At 33.1% G+C, this 9,771-nt stretch overlaps 1 pseudogene; it reads left to right on the top strand.

The window, feature by feature from the left end:
• Positions 1–6,382: 6,382 nt before the first annotated feature.
• LOC134266373 (uncharacterized) lies at positions 6,383–9,609 on the top strand (annotated as a pseudogene).
• The last annotated feature ends 162 nt before the right edge of the window (positions 9,610–9,771 follow it).

The raw sequence follows: 9,771 nt of genomic DNA, 5'->3' as shown, positions 1-9,771 counted from the left end.
AAGCTGTATTACTATTATTCATGGTATATCCGCTGTAAAACAAAATTATTTTATATAAGTGGTAAGAATTATTACTGGTAACTATGTATTTTAATTTATATAAAAATTTTGATTTTATATAAAATATGTTAATCGTATATAATTAACACAAAATATAAGTATAAACAAAAAAATGCCTTATTCTTTTGCGATATTTAAATATTTTTACATACATATTGATCGATATACGTATACTTAATCCTCACACAGAATCTTTATTATTATAATCGATTAATCATTTCAGCCTCAATGGCTCCTTTTAAATTTTACTGGAGTTAAAAAAGAAAAGATGAGTGTTTGAAACTAGGATCATAACTTTGATATTAAATAGCCAAATTATGTTCAGTTTGTAAAGTTACTTATTGTCATTGTGCCCCTATTTCATAGGAGAAGTACTTTAAGGTTTTAGTTAGAGTCAGTGACAATTTATTTTCTTTTGCCTGGAAAAAAAATTAAATAAATTGCTGTAAATGTGTAAAATTCTAAAATAATTTCCTCCTAAGCTTGTATCTTGTATATTTGTGTGATGTACACATAACTCACTGTATAAAGTTAACAACTGTAGATAAAACTGTATTTATAGCATTGTTTTTTTAATATTTGGCATTTTTTGAAATTAACCTAATTAATGTTTCATATTTTTCAGGCCCATGACAGAGTAAACAAAGCAGAAATTCCTCCCGGATTAAAGATAATGCTGGTTTTCTCTTTGGACCTAAATCCAGCTGATGAAATTCTATCTGTTAAAATAGTGAAAATTCAAGCCAGGAACTTCTGTTAATCAGACAGTGGCATTAAAACTGATGTGATGATGTGTGCCAAATCCATTGATGACATACATATATACAATTTAAAGTTATCTCCCACTTAGATCTAAAATGAATTAAATGGACAGAATTTAAAGTGGATTTCAAGTGATTTGTGTATTGTACATATTGATTAGATATGAGATGTATGTAAATGGCAATGCATCCCTGCTCTTTTGTACAATCTTACAACTGTTCATGATATTAAATTGTCCATATATAAATTGATTTTATAGAATAAATGAAAACATTTATTTTACAATAGTGTGATGTTTGTTTTAAGTATACTGTACTAATTGAGAGATACTGTATACAGGAAAATTTTCAACCTTGTTTTATTTTTGTCCCTTACGCCCTCTCCTTGATTTGGCGAATTTAAAACGGGGCGAATTCAAATACACTTCATAATGACTCAAACAGAAGTATGACTTTGCGAATTTAAAAGGGGGCAAAATAGTCCACAAGTTCAAAAGTGCGAAAATAATACGGGGCGAAAATAACCCTGTATACAGTATTTGTTTATATGATATTCTGTCCAAGTTGTATTTTTAGTATATACATTTAAAAAAAAATACTGCCCCTGATGTTTTATTTCTGAGGACACCAACATTCTATGTAAATAGGCAATATTTCTGTTACATGTAGTGTTCTTATTGAAGCTGAATGAAGCATATATAATTATTAATTGCATTTTCATGAATACTCTAAAAATAGATTTTTAGATCACTTGAAAATGAATATCAAACACTTATTGATGACTGGTAAAATTTTCACTGATGTGCCAAGATTAATGAATTGTAGTGACAAAAATAGTAATACCGGTGTGTCCTGATTCATTTAATTTAACTCGATATTAAAAACTTTAATGGGAAAATTCCATATTTATAAATCTGCAATAAGAGACTGAATGTGGACATGGTGGAGGTAACACATTGTTATGTAGGGTATTTTAGACTGAAGTAAATCATTTAATACACAGAAAAATAAGCTTGTAGTATTTTAAATGCCTGGGAAACACACTTTTTGACATTTTAAAATTATGTTCACTATCCATAGGATTTTAAAACCAGTACAGGGAATGAAAATGACTCCATCATCAGCATGAATTCATTAGGCCGAAATAAAAAATACTCTTGTTTCCTGTCACCCGTCCTACCCTACATTTTACCCTCCGACCCAAAAAGTTTTTATTACATTTTCATTTTTTGGGTTACTATTTTCCTAAAGTTGACCAACAACATTAACAGAACTAATATATCATAAGTGTACAGGATACCTTTACTTTAAAAATCTTTATTAACGAACTTTCTTGTTATTACATACTATATGTTCTGGCAGTTCTGCATTCATTGAGTTTTGAAAATAAAATTTTTCCAAAATAAATTTGTTTCCCTAACCTACCTACCCTAATTTTTTTGGTCAGGGGACAGGAAACAAGAGTATATTTTCTTTTGGCTTTAAAGTGTGTTCGTTATAACCATGTTTTACTGTGTAGGTACATGTATTTCTTCCCTTATATCATGATACTAGACAGTGTAATAAATACATTTTCCTAATTGTTTAAACCAGTAGTTTAAATCATCCAATATTTATACATGCTCAAGTGTACCATAGATTAAGAGTTTGCTGCTAGCCAGATAATTCTTTTCATCTTGATGATATACATGTGAAATTAAAACTGTTAATTAAGTACTGTACAAAACAAATTTTGCAATTTTAAAAATGAAAACTTAACATGCTTAAGATGAAATTTACAATAACATTTTCTATGAATTTTCTGTTTTGTCTTAATAAGTAACCGCCCTTGGTAAAATTGTCATTTTCTGAAAATTTAGCAAAATCTTATATCATCTTTACCAAATTTTTCTTTTAGTACCACTCCTTAGGAGCTAATAGTGCTGTATTAGGGCACAATATATTTGAAGTAGGAGACAAAATAAAGATTATTTTATGTTTGTTGTAGAACAACAAAGTACACATGTAAAATTTTAACTTCATGGAAACAATAAAAACAAAATTTCCAGTGTCTAAAAATTACAATTCATTTATAGTCAGTGCCATTTTAGATAACCAATGAAATTATAACATAAATTAAATTACAAAGTGTCCCATAACATCTTTTACAATTTTATGAAATAGTGTTATCATGGAATTATTAGATTAATAGTTTTACGATTCATGTCCCATATTCACTCTTTTTCACTTGTATTATATAATGTCGTTAATAAAGTCAAATAAATAAATAAATAGAATCATAGTGTTGGCATGAACAAATGAAGTTTTTTTTTCTTTATCACCAGTAGTTTCTTTCAACAAATTCACTTTCTATAATTTTTTTTATTGTAAGTTATGAATCCACCATTACATCATACTGTTCATGTCCTCTACTGTCCCTGCCCTCTACTTTTAGGATTGAAGAACACTTGTCTTTTTTAAAAAGCAGAATTTTGTTTGAATCATCAGTCTCCAACATCACTGTATGTAGATTGTCCGGTCCTTTGAATGAAACCATATAAACCGAGATCCAGTGTCGCAGTTCATGTAGGTGTTGGTACGAAAAAGATCTCTCACTTTTCAAAGGCTTTAGTGCTGAGTACAGGTTAAAATATGCAGCCCTTCACCGAAACGTGTTGGCGTCTTCATATGAATGAATGAGATCTAGATTCTTGTGTGCGGTGATGAAGCAACAAATCTGTGGACTGTTCATATAACTCCATTTCTATAAAGTACAAAGAAGACAAGATTTATTCATTGATGATTGATTACCTTAATATTATTATTATTTTTTTTAATCTCCCTCAGTTTTTTAAAATTTGGGAAAAAGACAATTATTTATAGCATATATAATTATCTAGTCTTCCTTTTGATTAAAGTTAGTGTATCTGATTGAATTGAGATCTTATTTGCAAGGGTATAAAGGGATTCAAGTACATAAAAAAAAAATTCTACATACAGGACATAAATACTAGCTGCAGATCTGTAGCTCTACCGAAAAAAAAATATTGATAGACCGGAGAGATACAGTGCCACCCATTGAAAAAAACTGTGTATTTACTGCGCACAAAATAGAGCGCTTCAGGTTCTCAATTTATTTCTCCATGTTTTTAAAACTGTAATCTCAACATATTACTAACCATGTGTTCCTGACAAATTCTTTCGCTGTTTCCACAACCAAACATTCCTCATAATTGTTGTTAATAGATAGTTTTCGATAGGCCTGAATTTAGCGAAAGTTACCTCCCGTTGGCCGCCATATTGGAGGTCGACTCGGTGATTTTTCCTCTTTGTCTTACCAAGTTTAAGAAACTAAAGCGGAAATATTTGGTGGAAAATCTTTATCAAATAATTTTTTTTAAATAAAGGAGGCTTCCAAAAATTTATATACTTCAGAAAAATAATGATTTCTAATTCAGAATAGCAAATATAAAAATTTTAAATTGGTTGAACAATGAAGGAATATGAGCGTTTGGACCTCCAGTATGGCGGCCAACGGGAAGTAACTCTTGGTCAATCGAAAACTATCTATAGTCCTCCTGACCCTGATATTGTAGTCATCGACCAGTTTGCTTATTTATACTGCCATTTTGGTTTCAAAGATAATTCGGTCCAATGCGCTTCGTTGACAACTGATGTCAACTATGAGAGTACTTTAATGAGGATAAAGAAATTTTTAAAAATCTTTCCTTTTTTGTAATTGAGGTAAGAATTTGGAAGAATTAATCAAAAACCCAGCAAACTTTTTTGTGCGCAATTAATATATACAGTTTTTTCAATGGCTGGCACTGTAGCTCTCCAGTCTATCAATATATTTTTTTCGGAGATCTACAGATCTGCAGCTAAGGACATACAAACTACTTTGTATACACAATTTTCCACTATGAAGATGCTATTATTCATCAAACAAGGAAAAGAATATGTAGTTAAAAAGTTTTAAAATAAATGTATGCATATTTTCAAGCACATGTCCTCTCTCCTATATATCATAAATTAATTATTTTAGCTATTTCAAAATGATTTTTTGTACATACACAAATTCATTTTTCTGCACAAGTTTTTATAAAGTTTAAAAAACTTTCGCATTAAAAAATATTTACACCAGATTCATTAACATAAAATCAACTATTGCATTGGATTAATTATTATGTTTTGTTCATTACAACTCAGTCTATGATTAATTGCTTGCAGATTATCTCGTCAAATGCACTGTGACTTTTATTTCTGACTTCCGTAAATTTAGAGGAAATTCGAATTGAAAAACTTCGTAGCATGCGTATGCCTATAAAACCCAATGGAATTTTGTAGTAATTAGTCATATTCACAATATCATACTTTTATTATATTGTTTAACTGATTTTTCATGTGCAAGCCCAACTACTTACCCCTTTCTCCGATCTCAATATCAGCAATCCGTGGCGTGGCCTCACCAGTAGACTCCATAGCGTTTGGTGATCAGCTGATTCAGATTTGAAAATATCACGGGGTTATTGCTATTGAATTAATTTTATAATAATCTTAGGATTATATTGGCTAATTTGTCAGCAAGAAATACAATCTTTGTATTTATTTCCGACTGAAATATAGGAATGCCTATTTGCGGTTTCGTTTTGTGAAAATCAAATCTGTAGTTTTCAGTAAACCAGGATAATCCTGATTTTAAGTAGGTCAATGCTGGTTTTAAAATAGGTCAATGCTAGTTCTATCCTTTGCTTGCTGATGCTGATCCAAAGAATGCTGTTTTTTTTAATGCTGATGCTGATGCTAGCTCTATCCTGATCCTACTTATGCTGATCCTGATGCTGGTTTTTGTAACAAAATTAGTTCCCTGCACTGTAAGCAAACTTAGACTACATCAAAAATATTTCAAATGGAATGGGGGTTCCTGATTGGTTCTTGGTTACTTATAACGATAAGAAGTTTGACTTTTCTTACAATTGAAGGAAGGGTGTGTGTGTCCAGAAACATCGTTTTCATGAAACAAGAAAACTGATCGGACACTGCATTTATAGTAGCAACGTAATTAATTTTTTTTTTTATCAGGTTTTTAATTTCAACTTTCTTTTTAAGACTTTCTGGAGTGCAAACACCTTTAAAATATAACAACTAGTTATAAGAGTTAAATGTTTACTGAAAACAACGAAACAATTTGAAAGAACAATGGAATTACAACTCAATACATGTCCGAGACAAGGAATCGGGGAATACATACGTACATTCAGAATTAAATCCCTCCTTTTTTAAATCGTTTGTCTTATTATCGGAATATTGTGTATTATTGTTCTCCTTTGGTACTCTTTGAGATTCCGTCTAAAACAAATAGGTTTATTTTTAAATTGCCGTAATCAGTGCTTTGCTTGATTACTTGCGTTGTGTAACTCGTGAAGGATTATCTGGGTATTTTTACCCTTGTCAACAAATGTCAAACTTGATTACAACTAATATTGGTAAGTCAGTTTATTGTAGGTGAAATGCACCGTGCATTTCACCGAACCGGGGGGCCTTGGCGTGTTTTGAATCCTTGACGAGGAAAATTCACAGAAATGGCTCGTGGAATTTCGTGTATCTTTGTACGGGTGCATTATTTTCTCGCTTTGGAAGTGTGTCCTCAGAAACCAAACTGAATACCACTCAAAGGGAAGTTTTCCCTGTAGCCCGGTGTATCAAAGATCCTGCAAGGTTTACCTTTGAACTCCCTGCTGATGTTGAAACGGGCGAGGTTGACGGGTTAAAGGTCAAGGTTCACCGTGATCAAATGACAAACAGCACCACTGACTATTTTTCTTTAAATGGAATACGCAACGTTCTTTTTTCTGTAATACTTTCAATCCAATTGCGCACTGGGCATTTTCTACTTCCTTTCAAACAAACGACCTTTCGGTTTTGGAGAATCCAAGTAACTGTCTTTGGGGATTTTGGAACGATGCTTTCCGTGTAAAGATACGCCAGCTAGTCTTAAACCCATCCACAGTCATGTTTCAGAAACCATTAATGTGTCGCAAAGGAAGTTTTGAAAGTTTGGGAACTGCTGTTGAAATATTTAATTGCTGCTAAGAAATTCTAGTGGTGTTATATCTTTAAATAATACGGAAGACTACTTAGTGGAAATCTTCTTTGGTTTTATTTTCGTATTGAAGATAATACTGGTAATCTTTATTGCACGTTTCATCCCAACATCTCTATATAGAAAACGTCATTGCTACAGGAATTCATATTTTCTCTGACAACCCCTTTAGAAATTGAAATTACAAAGCGTTTTTCAACTCCACCTAATGTTTCTGAATTAAGAACTGTTAACCTAGGAACTGAGTACGTTTCTTGTGGATATCAACATCGAATGAAGCTTGGAGAGAATCTCCACCGACTCTCTGACGTCATAGAGACCATGGAAATGAGTAAAACTGAGCACTTCAAGTTGAGGGCCGTTTGGTTTAAAGGGGATCCTGATCGTCTGGTAAGGAGAAACAAGGCTCCTGTAGGATTTTTCTCCTTTCTCTATCGCCGACTTTTTCAATGCAAATGCTACGTGCACGGACGCAAACAGAAAGTGATTGAACAAAAAGAAGATAATGTTGACGATGAATACGTGTCTCTACACAACTGCTGCAAACGCAAAATATCTAAGGATAGCACATGGGAATCCTTTTTACGAAACATGATGCAAGCGTTTGCAGCCCTTTTCGCTTTCTGGATCCCAATAACTGCTATAACAGTATATTGGGATTACGAAGAAGATTTCGTTAAAAATAAACTAGAAGCAGCCAAACATAATAACCTGACGATGATGCTGCCATTGTATTCCACAAAACTGATCTCTTTATCGTTTATTCACGGTTGTTACAGTCTCTACCAGGCATGTTTTGCCGTATGGTTTTTGCCACTGTTGATGATGATTATTTTAAGAATTTCTGCAGATGACACACTTTGGAAAAGAACCGTGTGGATTTTTGTAAGAAGCCTGGTTTATGCGAAACATTTTTCCAATGTCGGAACCAGTTGGGTGGCATCTTTTCTCTGAGGTCTTTCACCAGCAATGCTTTAACAGATGTAAATGCTGTTCACATATTCCTGTGGGTGATTGTCAAGTTAACGTCCTTATTTATAGCCATACTTGTCCTTCTGTTTTGTAAGTTGTCGACCATTAACGTGTTCTTGCAATTATTCTGGAGATTTTTGGGAGAAATTGTAAAGTGTGTGAGAAATGGAACGATGAGGACAAGCGAAGCGATATGGAGGACCTCGTTCTTGAAAAATCTAAAAATACATGTGAGAAAAGTGTGAGAGGCTTTCTTAATCTTCCTCCAATCGAGGTTGGAGAGATAGACATAGAGGGGCAACCTTCCCTCGATCTCCTTGTGAACGATTTTGGTGGTGTATTATTTGCTTTGGTTGGTTAGCATTCCTAATTTGTGCGATTCCAATCTTCATAGACATAACGTTTATCATTGTTGACATTTTGTTCCTCATCATAATATGCCTTGTAGCAAACATACGTCACTTAGCACAGTATTATTTAATTGTACTTTTTACATACCTTTATGCATGTATGTTTCTGAAACGTGTGGAACAAACTTTTCAGCATTTTAACAACAAAGTTCAGAACTTTCTTTTGGAGAGACATACACGAACACTGATCAATAAAAACTTGCATGATGACACGATTCCAGACACAAACCGTTGTTACCAAGTAATACCGGGCAGAGGTTGTGGAAGATGCGCTGCCTGTCATGTTTTTACCACTAGAAATGGTGTACCAAAATGGAAAGCCCGCCACTTAGTGCAGTTTGTGGATGACCAAGGTGAACCTTGCATCCCAAAAAACTTCTTTTTTCAGACATGTTACATGAAGCACTTCCTTGTCCTGGATCTCTTTCTAACCATTACTATGACGCCATGATCAAATCATTTCTTTTAGCAGTTTATATTGTAGCTGTAATTCTGTTAGTTAAAATAGTATATCCTCGTCTACCATGGTGGGGTCATCTGTTAGTTTACATTTTATTTGGTCTCCTACCACTACTCATCTTGAAAATCTTTTGTGACGGTCCAAAGCTGAACAATATGACACAGCAGACGATATATTCAAACAGAAGTTAGAACACGTCATTCGGGAATACAAACAAGAGTGGTCCATAATTGACTTGGAAGTTTCATGTCGTGCGAAGTTGGATGACTCTATTGCGTCACTTTTGGAAGGAAATGATGACGAAAGCAACGATAACAAATGCTGGTTTCGGGCCGAAACAAATCCTGTGTTTGCTTACACATCCCTAATAGAAAGCCAATCAATGGTATATCAATTAATTTTCATTCTTACAAATTAAGCATTGCTTTATATGTTTCCAATGTAAATTTTTTTCAAATCAGTGTTAAAATTGTTTTATTTTAATTCAAAATAGTTGATGATACTATACAGACAGAATCTGTTCCACCGACACCAACAAGACGACCGCCATCAAGAAATGGTATTAAATCTCCAACATGTCTAAGACCTTGAAATTCTTTTGTTTTTGCATAGAGCAAGTTCCTAATGCCTCAGTGTCTTTCAGGTTTCAATGGATCCAGGATAATACGAAATCAGTGGAATCCAACCACCAGCAAGTCTCCCAGACAGAGCTCCAAATCTCTTCAGACTTCTCCACAGTCGGCAAACAGACATCCATTGCTGAAATCACTGAGTTCTTTCTCCGGAACTCACAATGAATCATGGGATACACTTGATGGCAGACCACCCACCAGGTCATCCTCCGAAAACAGAAGAATTCTAGAGGTGAGATGAGGTCTAAAACGTAATAAAATATATATATATATATATATATATATATATATATATATAAATTTAAAAAAAAAAATTTTTAAAAAATTTTAAATTCCCCCCCCTTTTTTTTCCCCCGAATTTGGGGAGTTTTTTTCTCTTTTCTTTTAAGGCTTC

Source organism: Saccostrea cucullata, unplaced genomic scaffold (genome assembly GCF_032062105.1).
Source record: "Saccostrea cucullata isolate Sc308-1 unplaced genomic scaffold, CSIRO_AGI_Scuc_v1 ctg10362, whole genome shotgun sequence".
Classification (NCBI taxonomy): domain Eukaryota; kingdom Metazoa; phylum Mollusca; class Bivalvia; order Ostreida; family Ostreidae; genus Saccostrea; species Saccostrea cuccullata.
Note: the sequence above shows the minus strand (reverse complement) of the source record. Positions and strands in the feature narration are given on the sequence as shown.